We start from the raw sequence: 21,070 nt of genomic DNA on the forward strand, positions 1-21,070 counted from the left end.
CACTGAGTTAGTGCACAAAAGCTGGGGGTGTTTCTAGATTCACGGCTCCTTCTAGAAAATCAGGTTGCAGCTGTGGGTGGAGTTGGGGGGGGGGGCTTTGCACACAATTGTGTCCTTTCCTGGATCAGAGGACTTGCTCACAGTCACTCATGCCCTGGTCATCTCCTCTTTAGACTACTGCAGTGTGCCCTACAAGGGGCTGCCCCTGAAGACTAATTAGAAACTTCAGCTGGTCCAGCCATGTGGCAGCGCACACTCGGAATAACAGAGTTGAAAGGGACCTTGGAGGTCTTGTAGTCCAACCCCCTCCTCACGCAGGAAACCCTATACCATTTCAGACAAGTGGCTGTCCGGTCTCTTTAAAAACCTCCAGTGATGGAGCGCCTATGATTTCTGGTGGCAAGCTGTTCCGCTGGTTAATTGTCCTCACTGTCAGGAAGTTTCTCCTCAATTCCAGGTTGCTTCTCTCTTTGTTCAGTTTTCAACCACTGTTTCTTGTCCTACCCTCTGGTGCTTTGGAGAATAGGTAGACCCCCTCTTCTTTGTGGCAGCCCCTGAAATACTGGAAGACTACTATCATGTCACCTCTAGTCCTTCTTTTTCATTAAACTAAAAACTTAATGTACTGTAATGGGTAGCCCTAATTCAACACCTCTGTTGTGAGATCTGCATTAGCTTCTCAATTTCTTTCTGTCCTCTGTCGATCAACATCAAGTGAAAAGCAGAAAAAATAGTAGTAGATTATGATAAATAATGGTTTATGGCAGATAAACGGCATCCAGGATTTGGGGATAGGGTAGCCGAAACGAAAGACTTCCGATAGGGAACAGAATTAAGATTAATCAGCTTCCCTTCCTGGAACCTTATTTAAAATTAACCTAGACTTTAAAAAACACACAAAAACCCCCACAGAATTTACCTTCTTTCCCCAGTTCAAAATAAATACCCTCCAGACTAAAACAAGCCATTTCTGTTTATTTTCAACTTAGTTCTCTCCCACCCACGCAGGACTCGTAAATATGGGTAAGCATTTCTCTGGAACGATCCAGCAAAACAAAACAAGCATTGATGTTATATATGGACCGAACGGGCAATATCCCTGAGGCTTCTGTGTGGATTACTCTGTTTTAAAACAGGGGGAAGAAACAATAAGACCATTTATTATAGCCCTAATTAATGGGGCTGACCCAACGAAAGAAATGGCACACATTCCCTCGTCTCTGTGCTCGTCTCTGTGTGCGTGTTAGCCACAAAGTTGATTTTTTTTTTAAAAAAAAAGCAGGAATTTAAGCAGGCATCCTTAAAACAAATCTTCTCCTACCTCTAACCCAAACCAACATCAAGAACCATTTCTTCTATAACACGTCACACCGTTGATACTTTTCCCAAGGGAATATCTGTTTAAGGAAGATTTAGAACAGGGGTCTTCAAACTTGGCCCTTTTATGACCAGCCAGCTATGCCGAGGAATTCTAGGAGTTGAAGTCCACAGGTCATAAAAGGGCCAAGTTTGAAGACCCCTGGTTTAGAAGAACAATCTTCTACAAGCAAAAAAAGGTTCAAAAGAAAAATCAGCTTTCTACGAGCAAAATGAGACCAGAGGCCTGCTTACACAAAGCTGGACTGAAAATCCTCCTCAAACCTCTCTGTACTACCACGAGTGTCTAATCCAGGGGTCTTCAAACTTGGCCCTTTTATGACTGGTGGACTTCAACTCCCAGAATTCCTCAGCCAGCGTGCATGCTGGCTGAGGAATTCTGGGATTTGAAGTCCACCAGTCATAAAAGGGCCAAGTTTGAAGACCCCTCCCAGAATTCCTCAGCCTGACACGCTGGCTGAGGAATTCTGGGAGTTGAGTGCCACCAGTCATAAAAGGGCCAAGTTTGAAGACCCCTCCCAGAATTCCTCAGCCTGGCACGCTAAAGGGCCAAGTTTGAAGACCCCTCCCAGAATTCCTCAGCCTGGCACGCTGGCTGAGGAATTCTGGGAGTTGAAGTCCACCAGTCATAAAAGGGCCAAGTTTAAAGACCCCTCCCAGAATTCCTCAGCCTGGCACGCTGGCTGAGGAATTCTGGGAGTTGAAATCTACCAGTCATAAAAGGGCCAAGTTTGAAGACCCCTCCCAGAATTCCTCAGCCTGGCACGCTAAAGGGCCAAGTTTTAAGACCCCCTCCCAGAATTCCTCAGCCTGGCACGCTGGCTGAGGAATTCTGGGAGTTGAAGTCCCCAAGTCATAAAAGGGCCAGGTTTGAAGACCCCTGATCTAATCAAAGTCTGCTCCAAAGGGCAAGGGGGGGGGTTCAACCATCAACGTTTAGGAGCTTCACAAAGGCCTATAATTCAAGATTTTTAGTCTCAGCTGCAGCTGCATTCTAACTTTAAGAGGTTTCCAATGCAGCCAGTCCTTGACTTACAAGAGTTCGTTTAGTAGTTCATTCAGTTACAAGAGCAGCGGGGGAAAAAATGACTAAAGGTCATCGTTCACACGTAGGACCATTGCAGCATCTCCGTGGTCACATCATTTACATTCAGATGCTTGACAATTGGTTCACATTTATGACAGTTGCAGTGTCCCAGGGGGTCACGGGATCCCCCTTTTACGACCTTCTGACAAGCAAAATCAATGGGCAAGCCAGATTCGCTTAACAACAGCGTTGCTGATTTATCAACTGCGCTGATTCACTTAACAACTGCGGCAAGAAAGGTCGCCAAATGGGGCAAAACTCATTTGGCAAATGTCTCAACTCAGCAGCAGGAACTTTGGGAAGAGAAAAGCAACAAAAATGAGGATGGTGCTGGAGGCTCAAACATATGAAGAACAGTTGCAGGAATTGGGTATGTCTTGGTCTAACAAAAGAGAAAAGGCCAGGGGGTGACACGATAGCAGCCTTCCAATATTTAAGGGGCTGCCACAGAGAGGAGGGGGACAACCTGTTTTCCAAAGCACCCGAAAGCCAGACAAGGAATAAAGGATGGAAATGGATCAAGGAGACATTTAACCTAGAAATAAGGAGAAATTTCCTGACAGTGAGAACAATCTATCAGTGGAACCACTTGCCTCCAGAAGTTGTGGGTTCTCCAACACTGGAAGTTTTTAAGAAGAGACTGGACAGCCACTTGTCAGAAATGATATAGGGTCTCCTGCTTGAGCGGGGGGTTGGACTAGATGACCTCCAAGGTCCCTTCCAACTCTGTTATTCTGCTATTCTTTTTTCCTTCCTTCCTTCCTTCCTTCCTTCCTTCCTTCCTTCCTTCCTTCCTTCCTTCCTTCCTTCCTTCCTTCCTTCCTCCCTTCTCTCTCCATCACTGGAGGCTTTCAAGAGACTGGACAGCCACTTGTCAGAAATGGTATAGGGTCTCCTGCTTGAGCGGGGGTTGGACTAGATGACCTCCAAGGTCCCTTCCAACTCTGTTATTCTGCTATTCTTTCTTTCTTCCTTCCTTCCTTCCTTCCTTCCTTCCTTCCTTCCTTCCTTCCTTCCTTCCTTCCTTCCTTCCTTCTTTCCTTTCCTTCTTTCTCCATCACTGGAGGCTTTCAAGAGACTGGACAGCCACTTTTTCAGAAATGGTGTAGGGTCTCCTGCTTGAGCACGGGGATGGACTAGATGACCTACAAGGTCCCTTCCAACTCTTGTTATTCTGTATTATTCTGTATATTTAGAGACAAGATTCTTGAAGGTTCCTATTAAAAATAGAATAATCGTTTTTCATGAGATGTTTATATTTAGTACTCAAATTATCTCCGCTTGGTTTCCATGGTTAAAATTGCCACACTGGTGTGTTTTCAACGCACCCCCTACTCAGAATATGGGGTGACAACTGGCAACTGCAGGGAGGGCATACCGAAGCATTCTTAGTCTAAGCGACCAAAAGTCAAAACAGGCCAAGTTGCATTCAATATAGGCGGTCCTCGACGTACGGCTAGAAAGGAGCCCAGGATTTATGTTGCTAAGTGAGAAATGTGTTAACTGAGCTTTTGCCCCATGTTATGTTTTTTCTCGCCAGAGTTGTTAAGTGAATCACTGCAGCTGTTAAGTTAGGAGCATAGGTTGTTAAGCGAATATGTCTTCCCCCATTGACTTTGCTTGTCAGGAGGTCGCCAAAGGGGATCCCGTGACAGGGCAACCGTCATAAATGCGAGTCAGTTGGTCAAGTATAGGACTGTAAATCACGTGACCACGGAGATGGGGCAATGGTCATAAGTGCAGGAAAAAAATGGCCGCAAGTGCCGTTGTAACTTTGAAGGGTCACCAAATGACGGACTAGATGTACATTCCACGGTTTTCAAATTTCTTCCCTCTTTACCAGGATCAATATAAGTTTCGGAAAATGCCGTCTCAGATAATTCAAAAGATAAACCAGTCCAGACTTTCCTAAATGCGGCGGTGCCTTGCAGGTGAGCTGAGCCTACATATTGGTGAGTATCAATCAATTCCAGGGATGATGAGGAATGATGGAATGATCAATAAAAAAAGAGTTAGCTGTGAGTCGGGTTTAAGCACACAATGTTCAGAGAGTGCGTTAAGGAGATGGACTCGCAATGGGGGAAACTGAGGCTCTGCCTTAGGCAAGGAAGCCATCTGGTTGACCTCGGGACAGTCATTCCCCTCTCTGCTCAGATCAGCGTCAGGCTCCGTGGCGACAGCCAGCCGATGAACAAAGCCCCTCGTTGTGTCACGCACTGAGAGATTCGGTCTTGGACTGAACGAATGAATGCCAGGCAGAAAGAAGGGGACGGAACAACAACAACGACAATGCATCTTTCGGCTCCTAAAATAAGTGACTTCAGAGAGAGGTGAATAAAGCTCCCAAGTGAGAAAGAGCAAATTGTAATAACTTAGAAATCAATATTTCTTGGTCTGTGAGGTCAAGATTTTCACCCTTCACAAAGAGGGAGGGAGGGAGGGGAGGGAGGGAGAAAGACAAGAAAGGCAAAAAGGTAAACTAGAGAAGGAAGGGAGGGAGGGAGGGTGGGAGGAAGGAAAGGAGGGAGGGAGTGAGAAAGGAAGAAAAGAGGGAGGGAGGGAGACAAGAAAGGCAAAAAGTTAAAAAAACAAGGGGGGAGGGAGGAAAGAATGAAAGGAAGGAAGGAAGGAAGGAAGGAAGGAAGGAAGGAAGGAAGGAAGGAAGGAAGGAAGGAAGGGAGGGAGGGAGGGAAGGAGAGAGAAAGGAAGGAAGGAAGGAAGGAAGGAAGGAAGGAAGGAAGGAGGGAGGGAGGGAGGAAGGAAGGAAGAGATGAGAAGGAAGGGAAAGGAAGGAAGGAAGGAAGAGATGAGAAGGAAGGGAGAGGAAGGGAGAGGAAGGAGGGAGGGAGGGAGGGAGGGAGGGAGGGAGGAAGAGATGAGAAGAAAGGGAGAGAAAATGAAAGGAAGGATGGAAGGAGGGAGGGAGGGAGGGAGGGAGGGAGGAAGGAAGGAAGGAAGGAAGGAAGGAAGGAAGGAAGGAAGGAAGGAAGGAAGGAAGGAAGGAAGGAAGGAAGGAAGGAAGGAAGGAAGGAAAAGTACAGAGTGGACAAAAAAACCTCAGAGATGTCAAGAGAATAAGTAGGATAAAAAGATGGATCCCATACTGGAAACTGGGATTAAAGATGAGCTAAATAATAGTGTAGTTTGTGTTCCTTAGCAACCTGTAGATAAAAACTGTAACCCGAATACACCAAGAGTGGAATGAAATTGTCCTAATACTGTACATGAGAACAGATAGGCACATCCAGTTAGGATACTATCAATTGCCCATTATTACCCATTACCCATTATTACCCATTATTATCCATCATTACGCACTCATAGCCTGCACTTGAGCATACTCCATCTTATATTATGCGCGCGTGCAAAGGATACTCTCCATGTGTAGGCAGACAGGACCTTTGTGGGGGGGCTTGTATCAAAAGGACATGAAAGAAAAGGTCCCAAAACTAAGCCGAGCCATTTTACCCTGCTAAGCTCACAATGGTTTTCGTCATACATGAATCGCAATTCTTGTTGGAATAAGTACGTTTAGTATCGGTTTCCTGGCCCAACATCCAGAGCCGCAGGGCAGCGCTCAGCAATTTCCTGTTGGTTTTTATTCTTTTGAAGCTTATTGCTAAAAAAAAAAAAAAGCATTGACCTGATGCATTGACCAAAGTTATGTAGCTGGGATGAGCTTTTGGCCTCAATAAAACGTTGCCTTTAGTGAGATTTCCCCTTGATCTAAGTAGCCTCCAAGAATGTTCTAACATTTCTCGCTTCTAAGAGCTGCCCATTTCAGACATTCACAATATGGCTCATCCAGGAACAGCCAGACCACAGGAGAACATTCATTTCCCAAACAGTCTTGAGGTTTGAAGGAAGAGGCCATAAATCATGGATTTATTGGGATCTCCTCCTACACTGAAGGAAACGCAGAAGATAGGAAGACTTATGTTGATCAAGGCCAATGTTCCAGAACAGGAATATTTTTTTTGCTGCTAATTAGACTGGAGATGATGTTAAATGTTGGATTTGCCGATTGTTAAAGAGGCGGGTGAGGGAAGGAAGACCTGTATATTTGTTAACTAAGAGGAGGTGAAGAGATTATGAAATTGTTTACATTTATATGAAGGTAAGACATTACTTTCTTGGCGAGAAAAAAAATATCTTTTTTAAGGAGGAGGAGGAGAAAGAGAAGGCCTAGGACAGGGGTAAGCAAGCTTGGCTCTTTTATGACTCGTGGACTTCAACTCCCAGAATTCCTGAGCCAGCCAGGCTGAGGGGAAAGAGAGAGGTTTCCAAGCTGAGCCGTGCTGGCTCAAGAATTCTGGGAGTTGAAGTTCATGAGTCATAAAAGAGCCAAGGTTGCCTACCCCTGTGCTAGGCCTAGGCCGCTTTATGACTTGTGGACTTCAACTCCCAGAATTCCTGAGCCAGCCAGGCTGAGGGGAAAGAGGTTTCCAAGCTGAGCCGTGCTGGCTCAGGAATTCTGGGAGTTGAAGTCCTCGAGTCATAAAAGAGCCAAGGTTGCCTACCCCTGGGCTAGGAGGAGGAAAGGGAGAAGAAAGAGAAGGAGGAAAAGGAGGAGGAGAAATAATTGTGGAGGAGGAGAAGGGGAAGGGTGAGGTGGGAGGAAGAGAAGGAGAAAAAGGAGAAGGAGAAGGAGAAGGAGAAGGAGAAGAAGATCACCATCAGTGACTTAGCAACTTCGAAAGACTCCAGAGCTGAAGTTGCAATATTAAGTTCTTTTGACAGCTTTTATTCACAGCAAGAAAAGCAAAATCACCCTCTTCACAGCTATTCAACTTTTCTATTCAACAAAAATATATATGATAAAACAGTCCCAGCAAAATACTACAATCATATTGCTTATGAATAAGCCCAGATGGAATGTACAATTATCCTTGGAACAGCTGATCTATTTATTAGATTTTCTATGGATTGCACAGGGCAAACTTGTTTGTCTGCATTCCTTGTTGGGGATATCTTCCTTTACCATTTTGTTTTGTTCCCTCCATCAGCACAGAACTTAATTTCCTGAAGGTGACCATCTGAACTTCTTATACCTTTTATACCTTTCCGAGACACCATAAAAAAAAAACATTTTTGTTTTCATTTTTACAGTGTGGAATTCGTTCAGTTGAACTACAGAATACCGTAGTTTTCAACCACCTCTAGGCATTATAAAAACATCTGGCTCTCTTGATCTTTAAGAAGTCTACTTATTAATTTTAGTGTAACTCTTAAAGCATCTGTAGCATATTTCTAGCTTGTGGGGAAAAATCTGGAAAGTCATAAAATACTAGGGAGAAGCTGGACTTGGGTGAGCTTCAAAATCACTTTCTTCAAATTATTTTCAAAGCATTCACCCTTACATAACATACAAGTTATATATGGTCTTTTCTGATAAAGACCCCCTATCTTTTACTCATCAATCAAAGGAGACATCTTTCTAGAAATTACTAGATCCTCACCAAAAGTCAAATACAGGCAGTCCTCAACTTACGACGACAACTAAGCCCAAAATTTATGTTGCTAAGCAAGACAGCTGTTAAGTGAGTTTTGCCCCATTTTATGACCTTCCTTGGCACACTTGTTCAGTGCATCCTTGCAGTTGTTACATTAGTAACAGGGTTGTAAAGTGAATCTGGCTTCTCCATTGAGTTTGCTTGTCAGAAGCTCGCAAAAGGGGATCACGTGACCCCGGCACACTATGACCATCATAAATCGGAGTTAATTGCCAAGCGTCCCAATTTTGATCACATGACCATGGGGAATGCTGCAAGGGTCGAAAGTGTGAAAACACTAAACACACTGTTTTTTCAGTGCCATTGTAACTTTTAATGGTCACAAGATAAGATAAGTAGCATAGGACAGGATAGGATGGGGTAGGGCAGGGTAGGATATAAAATAAGTAGGATAGGATAGGATGGGATGGGATGGGGTAGGATACGGTAAGGTAGGATAGGATAGGATGCAGGATAGGATAGGATAGGATAGGATAGGATAGGATAGGATAGGATAGGATAGGATAGGATAGGACATAAGATAAGTAGGATAGAGTAGGATAGGATGGGGTGGGGTGGGGTGGGGTGGGGTAGGGTATGGTAAGATAGGGTAGGATAGGATAGGACATAAGATAAGTAGGATAATAGGGTAGGGTAGGGTAGGATAGGATAGGATGGTATGGGATAGCATAGCACAGGATAGCATAGAATAGCATAGCATAAACTTCGTCATTTTTTATTGTGAGCACACTGTCCCACATTCAAATGAAATTCTGTTCCCTGCTCTAAAAAGAAATATATCTACCCACTCACATGCTATATACGTGTGTGTGTGTGTGTGTGTGTGTATTTGGATTGCTAACAAAGAATTAAAGGGAAACTGATAATAATAAACTTTAATTCTTTGTTAGCAATCCCCCCCAAAAAATTTACACAAATATGAGCTGTCACTGCTGTGACTACTGCCTGTGGATGGCCTTGGGTTAGGCTGAAACAGGAAATAAGATATGTCCCGTGTTTGGGGCCTAGCAAGGTATTCTAAATACTTAACAAACACTTCACACACACACACACACACACACACACACACACACACACACACACACATATATATATATATATATATATATATATATATATAGAGAGAGAGAGAGAGAGAGAGAGATGATAGATACACACACACACCCATATGTTGTTGTTGTTGTTGTTGTTAGTTGTGAAGTCATGTCCAACACATCACGACCCCATGGACAACGTTCCTCCAGGCCTTCCTGTCCTCTACCATCTTCTGGAGTCCCTTTAAGCTCACGCCTACTGCTTCAGTGACTCCATCCAGCCACCTCATTCTCTGTCGTCCCTTTCTTCTCTTGCCCTCAACCTTTCCCAGCATTAGGCTCTTCTCCAGTGAGTCCTTCCTTCTCATTAGGTGGCCAAAGTATTTGAGTTTTAGCTTCAGGATCTCCTTTAGGACCGACCGGTTTGATCGTCTTGCAGTCCAGGGGATATGTATATATACATATAAATATTGATCACTGTCCATCTTGAATACATAGCAGAAAGAGGAAGCTTGAGATTTCACTGTATGGAACAAAACTGTGACTGAATCTGGAGGTTCTGCTTCGGGTACCACGGAGCCCCCTCCTCCCAGAAGGGAACAAGGAAAACAGGTTGTGAAGAGGGTGTGTAGTGTCCCAGACAATCTTGCGGACCCTACTCAAGCAACGCTTCTGTGCTATGTCCTGGAGAGAGTTTCTTTGTCAGAAGGTCGCAAAAGGGGATCACGTGGCCTGAGACGCTGCAACTGTCATAAATATGAGTCAGTCGCCAAGCGTCCAAATTTTGATCACGTGACCATGGGGATGCTGCAACAGCCGTAAGGGTGAAAAACGGTCCTCACTCCTTTCAGTGCCGTGGAAACTTCGAACCGTCGTTAAGTCAAGGAATACCTTGCACACAGATCAATTTATAACACCTGTTCAGGTATGGCTTACAAAATAGTAAGAAATTATAAACCCCAGTGGAAAGGTAAAGGAGTGGGGAGAGAACAGATTACTCACAACGGAAGAGCTGGCAGACCTTGAGGGACTTCAAGTTTCTTATCTCCTCAGTTGTTCAAGGTAACTTCATCCATACGAACAGAAGATCACTGGGAATGGGAGAAGACGACAGTGCAACTCAGGCCAAAAGAGACTTATAAGCTGATCCTCGCATTTGTAATCATGACAGCATCCCCACAAGTTACGTGGCCATTCTTTTCTTTTTAATAGAAGTTTTACTGTTTTTTTTTAGTTTTACATCCAGGTATTTATGAAGCAATAGAAGGCCAGATCCTGAAGTTGAAACTCAAATCCTTTGGCCACCTAATGAGAAGGAAGGACTCACTGGAGAAGAGCCTCATGCTGGGAAAGGTTGAGGGCAAGAGAAGAAGGGGACGACAGAGAAGGAGGTGGCTGGATGGAGTCACCGAAGCAGTAGGTGTGAGCTTAAAGGGACTCCAGAAGATGGTAGAGGACAGGAAGGCCTGGAGGAACATTGCCCATGGGGTCGCGATGGGTCGGACACGACTTTGCAGCTAACAACAACAACAAATGGTGGTTGGGTAGTTAAAAGTAAAGAGTAGTACATAACAAAGTCATTTGTAGATAGGTCAAGTTACATCAACAAGAATTCCCTCCCCAATTCCCCTTGTTAGGATAGCATAGTCAAATTAATCAAATCAATACATTTCTAATTGTAACACAATCAGTTAAAACAATTTTCAATATATTTTCACATATACATATCCACCTCCTGTTTTTAGGTTTTACCTAATTGGAATAAGATATTCCGAACTAGCCTATAATATATAAAAGAAAACTTAATTTTCGGGTAGCCCCCATTTCATTATATAGTAGTTATCAATCCTGACATGACCAAAATTAAGGTGCTTGGCAACCAGGATGTCTTTACAACAGTTGTAACATCCCAGGGTTACAGGATCGCCATTTACGACCTCCCTAAGCAAGCTCCGACAAGCACTAGTCAACGGGGGTGGGGGAAAGCTGGATTCGTTTAACAACCACACGATGTGCTTAACAACTGCAGTGGTTCTATTAACAAGCATTGCCCAAAAAAAAAAAAAGCTCATAAAACCAGGACCGTTCTATTAATAGCCACCTTGCTTAGCAACGGAATTTCTTTTTCCCAATTGTAGTCATAAATCGAGGACCGTCTATGGGGCCCAGAGTCTATGTTGCCAAGTGAGAAATTTTGTTAAGCGAGCATTGCCCCATTTTACGACGTTTTCTTGCCATATTTGTTAACGGAATCACGGGCAATTGTTAAATTAGTCACAATGTTGTTAAGTGAACCCGGCTTCCCCATGGACTCAGCTTGTTGGGAAGGTCACAAAAGGGGATCACCTTAAACTGCAACGGTCATAAACATGAGTCAGTTGTCAAGCATCCGAACGTAGATCATGTGACCATAGGGGTTGCTGGAGCCGTCAGTCGTAAGTGTGAAAAAAAACGTCATAGGTCACTTTTTTCAGTGCTGTTGTAACTTCGGTCACTAAATGAACTGTTGTAAGTCGAGGACTACCGCCATATTGTTTTCCCAAGTTTTGGTGTAACACCAATCTTGCTGCAGTTGTCATATGCAATATTTATTATTGATCAGGGGGCTGGAGGCTAAAACACATAAGGAACAGTTGCTGGAATTGGGTATGTCTAGTTTTATGAAGAGAAGGACGAGGGGGCGACATGATAGCAGTCTTCCAGTATCTCAGGGGCTGCCACAAAGAAGAGGGAGTCAAGCTAGTCTCCAAAGCACCTGAAGGCAGGACAAGAAGCAACGGATGGAAACTAATCAAGGAGAGAAGCAATCTAGCACTAAGGAGAAACTTCCTGGCAGTTAGAACAATTAACCACTGGAACAATCTGCCTCCAGAAGTTGTGAATGCCCCAACACTGGAAGTTTTGAAGAAGAGGTTGGACAATCATTTGTCTGAAATGGTATAGGGCACAGGTCTGCAACCCGCGGCTCCGGAGCCGCATGCGGCTCTTTCAGCCATCTCCTGCGGCTCCCAGTCCTCTGCCATGTGCAGTCCAAAAAAAAAAAGTGGGACTAAAAAAGTTCAACCAATCAATTCAAATATGCAGGGCAGGTGCATATCTCGCCTTGGCTCCACTCTTTAGTCAAACCCTGTTCTGCGCATGCGTGCATGTATGTGCATGCGCACACATTTTTTTGCGGCTCCCAGTTTTTCCTTTTGTGAGGGAACCGGTTCTGAGTGGCTCTTTCACTGTTTCAGGTTGCTGACCCCTGGTATAGGGTTTCCTGCCTGAGCAGGGGGCTAGACTAGATGACCTCCAAGGTCCCTTCCAACTCTGTTATTCTATTCTATTCTATTCTAGTCTATTCTATTCTAGTCTAGTCTAGTCTAGTCTAGTCTATATTCTATTCTATTCCTTTTCTAATTATCATATGCAATACAAAATTATTTATTTATTTATTTATTTATTTATTTATTTGATTTGTATACCGCCCTTCTCCCGAAGGACTCAGGGCGGTGAACAGGGACATAAATACCAAAATACCCAAAATACAGAAATTAAAAACAAATTAAACCCTAGTGCCCAATGCAGAAAATAAATTACATTAAAACAATAATTAAAACAAAACCCATCAGACCAGGCCGGCTTGTTCAAACAAATAGGTTTTTAGGTCGCGTCGGAAGGAGCGAAGGTCGGGAGCCATCCGGAGCTCAACCGGTAAACGGTTCCACAGGTCAGGCGCGCCCACAGAGAACGCCCTCCCCCTGGGGGTCGCCAGACGGCATTCTCCGAACGGCGGCACCATATAGGGTTATCGCATACAACATAATATATTCCTTCCACCTCTCCAAAACCCAGTTCTGTAGGAATAGTTCATGCTTGAAGCAGTTTCAATGCTGCTCGCCAGTATAAAAATAAAATAAAATCACAGCAACTAAAAACCCCAAAAAAAAACCCAACCCCAAAGCAAAAAATGCCGTTTCTTTAAGCACAATATATTTGTTGCTTGGAGTTTGTTTCCCTTGATGAAATTCAGATCTCTCCAGCCGAATCTACTTCCATAACCCTGGGCTGATACTTTATTTTTGTGCACCTTGACACAATACATGATTATGGGGTTTAAACGCTGCCTTCTAAATCACAGTTTTTTAGAAAAGCGCATAATTGGCAAATAACTGGTTCCCAGGAGGCAGACCACAAAAAGCGACGGTAGAATTTAGACGCTCCTGAACAGACACTGCAGACAGCAAGAAAACATAGCCGTTGTTCTAAATTTACTCAATCTCCATTTGCTTCAAAAGTCAGTCTTCGATCTCTTTTGTTTCATTTTGTGAAGAAAGTCCCTGTATTTCCCAGAATACTTCTAAACAGGTAGTCCTCGACTTACAAAAGTTCGTTTAGTGACCATTCAGAGTTACAACGGCAGTGAAGAAAGGGACTTACGACCGTTTGCACACTTACAAAGGTACAACTGTTGCAGGTTCCCCAGGGTCACTTGATCAAAAGTCAGACGCTTGGCAACTGACTCACATTTGTGACCGTTGTAGTGTCCTGGGGTCACGTGATCCCCTTTTGCGACCTTCTGACAAGCAAAGTCAGTGGGGAAGCCAGATTCACTTAACAACCAGGTTACCAATTGAACAAGTGCAGTGATTCACTTAATAACTGTGACAAGGCAATTTTAAATTCTGTGGTTTTTGCAGTAGCTCCTTCTTAAGGACAGAGGATTCATATGGATTCATTTTACCAGCTTAAGTCGTAAGGGTTTCTACTTGTCCCTCTGGAAACTAAAATTCTTTCTATGGAGATTCTCAGTCATCCAGCTCATGGCTGTCCCAAAGGTGCTTTTTCAAGAGGCGACTGGACTTTTTTGGGTCTTACCTTGAAGACATTTCGATTCTCATCCAAGGAGCTTCTTCAGTTCTGACTGAGAACCGAAAAAGCTTCTTGGATGAGAAGCGAAGCGTCTTCAAGGTAAAACCAAGAAAGTCCAGTCGCCTCTTTAAAAAGCACCTTTGGGACTAAAATTCTTTCATCCGTCTGATCATCCTTTTTTCATTTCTGACGTTCTCAGGTTGATGCAGGATTTCGTAGCGCGACATAGGATTTGATAACAAAACTCCTTGCCAGTGCTAAAAATACGAAATGACAAGTTGTTTTTTTTTGTCTTGAGCATCTGATTACTATCCCAGCGGTTGGTTAAATTGCTCCTTCTCTGAACACAAAAACTCAACTCCAAGATTTTGCTTTTCTGCAGGAACAGCTGGAATCTCTTGTCTTTGCTTACAAACTGGAGATCAGACTTTGGACCTCTTCCTGAATATAAAACACTGAAAATTCAGCTCCTGCTTGAAATCTTTCGACATAGCCTCTCCGACCAGATATTCATTGTATGTGCTAAAATGCACCCCCATTATCGATCACCAAGTTGAGTAGCAATTAAGTAGACCAACACATCCAATAAGCTATTCCAGGATGTGTCAGATTTAATTTTCAATAGTGTTCATAGGGCCTGAAACAACCAATCAGCAGCAATGAATGCCGCTCGCCAAGTAATTAAAAAAATGCATCTCCAAATAGAATATAGCAAGTAAGTGTGATAAGTAATACTGCTTAAACACTTTTTTTAACACTTGCACTTCAGTAGCTGATGCACCCCAGCTGTGCACAAACTCAACCCTGTTTTTATAAAATTAGCCCTAAGCCATTTTTTTTGGCTTGGTATCAACTTTTATATACAAAGTTATGGGTTTCCTAAAAAAGGACTAAGGACAACAGCATTTGGTGGAAACGTTACCTGTTTTAACAACTTAAGACCTTATAGATTCCTTAAAAAGAGCCCAGGGTGGTACAGGTAATCCATACAACCGTTCTTTTAGTGAATGTTTGAAGTTACAATGGCACCGGGGAAAAAACGAGTTACGGCCAATTTTCACACTTACAACTGTTGCGGCATTCCCATGGTCGTTGCTGTTAGCAGCGAAGTTGTGTCCGACCCATCGCAACCCCATGGACAACTTTCCTCCAGGCCTTCCTGTCCTCTACCATCTTCTGGAGTCCCTTTAAGCTCACGCCTACTGCTTCAGTGAGTCCATCCAGCCACCTCATTCTCTGTCGTCCCCTTCTTCTCTTGCCCTCAACCTTTCCCAGCATTAGGCTCTTCTCCAGTGAGTCCTTCCTTCTCATTAGGTGGCCAAAGTATTTGAGTTTTAGCTTCAGGATCTGGCCTTCTAAAGAGCAGTCAGGGTTGATCTCCTCTAGGACTGACCGGTTTGATCGCCTTGCAGTCCAAGGGACTCGGAGGAGTCTTCTCCAGCACCAGAGTTCAAAGGCCTCAATGCTTTGGCTCAGCCTTTCTTATGGTCCAACTTTCACTGCCATACATTGCAACTGGGAAGACCATAGCCTTGACTATACGCACTTTTGTTGACAGGGTGATGTCTCTGCTTTTTAGTGTGCTGTCTAGATTTGCCATGGCTTTCCTCCCGAGGAGCTAGCGTCTTTTAATTTCTTGGCTACAGTCCCCATCTGCAGTGATCTTGGAGCCCAGGAAAATAAAATCCATGGTCAGGGGTTCAAAATTCAGGCACTTTGGCAAGTGCCATTATTTGTGATGTTTGCAGGGACCACGTGAGGAAGGTCGTAAAATGGGGCAAGGCTCATTTAACCAAAGTCTCACTTAGCAATTGAAATTTTGGGCTGCCTTGTGCTTTTAAGTCAAGAACTGACTGTATTATGGTTATGAAGTTGGATCGGCATTGCAGAAACGCAGTGTTACTCTACAGAAATTCACCAGTCACTTAACTCACAGTCCAACCCAACCCATTAGCTTTATTGTTGGGAGGATTTCATGACCCGAAGAAAACCATTTTGCGTTTGTGAAGAAAAGGCAGCATACACATCTATTAATCAGCTAATCTACACCCTTTATGTGAAGCAAATTAAAATATTTTTGGTCATACTCTGAAACCTGGTTTTTCATCCAATGTGCTGCTTTACGTATGCACAGAAATGTCGCTAGTGTCTGGGCAAGATCCCTTTAATTTGTACCTATTTTTAATCTTGTATTTTAATTTTATGTCCTACAGTGGGCCTCAATTGTGATGCTTCTGACACAAATAAACAAACAGTATGCACAGATATCTTAAAGCACCCTCATTTTATCGGATTCGGAAACCGATCATGCACAACGTGACTCCTGAAATGGTATAGGGTTTCCTGCCTGAGCAGGGGGTTGGACTAGAAGACCTCCAAGGTGCCTTCCAACTCTGTTATTGTATTCTATAATTGGACGCAGTATACCAAATATGGTCCCAACGGCGCAGTATAAAATGGCACTGTCACTTCTCATGATCTTGAAACTATCCATCTGCTGATGCAATCTAGGACGGCATTAGCCCTCCTGTGCATGAGGGTGGCCTTATGCCAAAATTCTGACCCACTGCAAAGCCAAAACAGAGGTTCCAGGGAATTTCCTGGCAAACACACCATTTTTGCGAGCATAAAGCAATCAAAATATAATTATAAACTCTGATAAACCCTTGGAAGACATTCAACCAACCAACGTGCTGAGCTAAACCTCCCCAGATTCTCTGTCAACACAGCTAGGAAATACAGCCTGAGATCAACACTGGGCCGTCTAGACAAACCACAAAGATAACTTTCCTAAGGGTTTCTCCTTCCAAACCGGGATGATTTAGTCATTTCCAAAATCTGCTCTTGGAACCCAAGTTTAAAAGCCAATTTGGACTGGGCAGCAAAATCTGAGGCTTGAAATAAAACAGGGCAGCTCTTGAAATTTGAAACCAAAGATATAAGGTAAATCCCAAACCCGCCTTCACAAGCCAAGGGCAGATTCAAGAGATCAGGTGGTGGCAACAAAGAGGCTCTTTTCTATGTAGAAATTGGTGGGTGCAGAACATCAAATGCTGGGGATAAGGAGGGGCTTTGCATTTTAGTGAGGGTCTGCTTTGGGGGATTTTACCAACAACGCAGCACAGCCAGCGAGAGAGAGAAAGAGCCCATGTGCTTTTGTTCCAAAAAACCCCCTTCCTTTAAAACAAAACGGTGCTCAATTGCCTTTCACTCTTGATTGGAAAGAGAATATACAAGTAGTCCTTACAGTGGAGCCTCACATTTCCGTTGCTAAGCGAGACATTTGCCAAGTGAGCTTTGCCTCCTCTTATGACCTTTTTTTAAAATCCCATTTGTTAAGCGAATCACGGCCGTTGTTAAATCAATAGTAACACGGTGGTTAAGTAAATCCGGCTTTCCCCCCGTTGACTTTGCTTGGCAGAAGGTCGCAAAAGGGGATCGGATGGCCCTGGGACACTGCAACCGTCAGATCTACGAGTCAGTTGCCAAGGGTCTAAATATGGATCACATGACCATGGGGATGCAGCAATGGTCTTAAGTGTGAAAAACGGTCGTAAGTTGCTTTTTTCAGCGCCGTTGTAGCTTTGAACGAACTGTCACTAAGCGAATTGTCGCAAGTACAATGTAATTTTTAGGCAGTGATCCGATGCATTATTTAAACAAAAAAAAATCATAGGAAAGGTGAATGAATCTTTATTGTCAAAGTACAACCATGTATACATGGAGATTGGCTCAATGCAAGAACTCCATCAAACTGCAGAGCTCTCAAATCAGACCAGCATTGTGTGTTTATACCACCGAAAGCTGTGAAGTATGGAAATTGTTGAATAGACTGTGCGTGGGCACAAGATCCGGAGACACACTGAACAAATAATAATAATAATAATAATAATAATTTTATTTGTATACCGCCCTTCTCCCGAAGGACTCAGGGCGGTGAACAGGGCAAGCATATAAAAATACAAGAATACAAATATTAAAAAAAGATTAAACAAGGTGCCCCAAACTAACAAGAATAAGTAAAAATGCACTAAAACAATATTAAAATCCAAACCCATCACCCATCAAATGGGGCTAATCCAGTGGTTTCCGTTCTTTGCGACTGTGGTGACATGCAGACAACAACGCATTTGGACACTTGAGGATTTGACGGCAGCACGACAGAACACAATTAACTGTTGCGAGTCTCTTGTTTCCCATTTTTGGCCAAAAACACCCAGTCAGAAGAATGGATTCACTTAACAAGCACTTGATTGGCTTAACAAGCACAGTGGTTTAATTTAAAACCATTGTAAAACCATCATAAAATTGAGTCAGGTCACGTGGTGATCCGCTTAACAACTGGAAGGGAAGGGAAGGGAAGGGAAGGGAAGGGAAGGGAAGGGAAGGGAAGGGAAGGGAAGGGAAGGGAAGGGAAGGGAAGAGGCACACAATTGCAGACGTAAACTGCTACCCACCAATTTTGTTTGGAAGACTTACCTGAAGAACAATTATTCCTCACAGGAGCTGTTTACCTAGTAAAATTTAATTCTTTCTGTAGTGCCTACACAAGCGGTTGCTAAACAAGGAGTACTTGTAGCTTGGAAATTCTGAGTGTTGTTCAATTATACAGGATACAAGCCCCACAAATAAACAAGCATTAAAACTTTGTGTCTGATATTACAGGCAATTAATTTTAATCAGTACTTATTAATTTACATTTTTTCTGGCCCTGTTTTTTCTTCCAAGGAATGCTATCTGGACAATATACAGACTCATATACATATTTGCACACGCACATACATACACACACACACACACACAACACGCAAACTTGATGGGGAAATAGATGAATTCAGGAATGGATTTTAGCTGGAGATGGCAATTTTCTGTTGACAAATGTGGCCATACGGAAGATTTTCCCTATGTTTATAATACAGGTAGTTGATTTACGAGCACAATTGAGCCCTTAGCAATTTCTGTCGCTAAGCGAGACCATTGTTAAGTGAATTTTGCCCCATTTTATGACCTTCCTTGCCACAATTGTTAAGTGAATCCCTGCAGTTGTTAAGTTAGTCACACAGTTGTCTGGCTTCCCCCATCGACTTTGCTTGTCAGGAAGTTGCAAAAGGGGATCACGTGACCCCACGACAGTGCGACCGTCATAAATGTGAGTCAGCTGCCGAGCGTCTGAATTTGGATCACGTGACCGTGGGGATGCTGCAAACGTGGTAACTGTGAAAAACAGTAATAAGTCCCTTTTTTCAGTGCTGTGGTAACTTCGAACAGTCGCTAAATGAGCTGCTGTAAGTCAAGGACTATTTGTGTGGAAGATTTTGCCTATGTTTACAATAATTCTTATTTTTCCTTGGGGATGGGGGTCATTTTAAATTTTAAGTAGTCTTCCCTTCACGTAGTTACGTCAGGGGTCTTCAAACTGGGCCCTTTTATGACTTGTGGACTTCAACTCCCAGAATTCCTCAGCCAGGCAGTTTGAAGACCTCGGAGTTAAGGTACCAAGCATGGCAATTAGAGGCAAGCTGTAGAAAGTTTATAATGTATTCTATTTTAGACCTGCTTTTCCAAAACAAAGTCCCATTGTTTGACTTGAGTTTTAAAAATGCCACAGGGAACCTGTAACTTGCTCGGTGACGATTCCTTAATGAAGATGAGTAATCAAGTTCCATGAATAATCAACAAGTTTTTCGGGGGAAAAATTGTTCATACTAGGCAATCTTATCCTGTACTGGGCACCCATTTGAATGTCTACGGAGGTTCTCAGTCACCCAGCTCATGGTTGTCCCGAAGCTGCTTTTATTTTAAAGGTAACTGGACTTTCTGATTTTTTTTCTTTTAAGATGTTTTGCATCCAACTAAAGTTAGAACTGAGGAAGCTTCTTGGATGAGAAGCGAAACGTCTTAAAAGAAAAATCAGAAAGTCCAGTTGCCTTTAAAATAAAAGGACCTTTGGGACACCCATTTGAGTGCTGGGTGCCTTCTGCAATGTTGGTTCGCTGCCTTTTCGATCACGAGTCCCGCCTATCACTCAGTCAAAGTGACTCCAGCCATGTTAAAAACCTGAATTCCATATTTTTCCCCCCCAAACAGAACGTTTACACATATACAGCAATTCTGCTTATATTTACAGAAACCAATAGAAACTAAAGTCTTGGGATTCTGTGCCATACAAGGCATATACAAAAAGAGGAAGCCAAAGAATGCAAGAAAGACCCAGAAGAAGATGGAGAGACAACATCAAAGACATACAACAGCATCAAATAACAATGGCTGAGGCTGAAAGAAGTGCAAGAATCAAAACTTTGTATCTCCCCGGACACCAGAAGGAGTGGAAGATGAAGAAGAGGAAGAGGAGGGGAAGGAAAAGGAGGAGGAGGAGGAGGAGGAGGAGGAGAGGAAAAGGAAGAGGGGGAGGAGTAGAGGAGGAAGAGGAGGGGAAGGAGAAGGAGAAGAGGCAGAGGAGAAGAGGAGGAGGAATAGGATGGGAAGGAGGAGGAGAAGAGATGAGGAGGAGGAATAGGATGGGAAGGAAAAGGAGAAGGAGAAGAGGAGGTGGAGAAGAAGAGGAGGAGAAGGAAAAGAAGGAAAAGAGGAGAAGGAGGAAGAGGAGAAGAAGGAGAGGAGGAAGAGGAGGAGGAGAAGGGGAGGAGTATGATGATTTAACGTCTGAATGTTTCAACCACTAATCCTGTTATCTCCTCCTACTAAAGTTGAGAACCACAAGCTAAAAGCCTGCTAACCTATATCTGCATTGAGTATGCCATTCCAACTGTGCAGGGGTCCAGACTGAGTCTCCAAAATATGCTTCCCAGGGTGCAGGAAAGTAAAAGCAGCCTGGTCCACCACTCATTAAAACAGCTATGTCACTTCTCAGAATCCCACAGCAACCCCACACACTCCTGCAAAAAGTTGCAAACATAATTTAAGGTGTTCCGGCCAGATGCTACAATTAACGGTCCAATTCCATTCTGTAAAAACAACGTCATCTTATAAGACCTAAGAGATGGGTCTTCTGTATGGAACAGCCTCCATCCAAGGTTCATACTGCCCCGACCTTTTGGGCTTTTCAAAAGATTTTTTTTTTAAAAAAAAAAAGATTTTTTTTTAAAACAAGAACAATTGGCTTTCTCTTTGCATGTTAAAGGGATGCAGTGGCTTAGTGGGTTAGGATGCTGAGCTTGTTGATCAGATGGTCGGCAGTTTGGCGG

At 43.4% G+C, this 21,070-nt stretch overlaps 1 protein-coding gene across 4 annotated transcripts in view; it reads right to left on the bottom strand.

Moving 5' to 3' along the window:
* The window catches only part of PPFIBP1 (PPFIA binding protein 1), a 117,409-nt gene that overhangs the window by 72,004 nt on the left and 24,335 nt on the right, over positions 1–21,070 (bottom strand). For 3 of the 4 annotated variants that reach the window (XM_081331664.1, XM_081331663.1, XM_081331661.1), the window contains exon 2: positions 10,014–10,102. The exons of the other annotated variant lie outside the window; for it this stretch is intronic. The gene's annotated coding sequence lies outside the window, so the exon portion shown is untranslated. The remainder of the gene's footprint in view (positions 1–10,013; positions 10,103–21,070) is intronic. 4 annotated transcript variants of the gene reach the window in all.

Source organism: Vipera berus (assembly GCF_964194415.1).
Source record: "Vipera berus genome assembly, chromosome: 6".
NCBI classification, from domain to species: Eukaryota; Metazoa; Chordata; class Lepidosauria; order Squamata; family Viperidae; genus Vipera; species Vipera berus.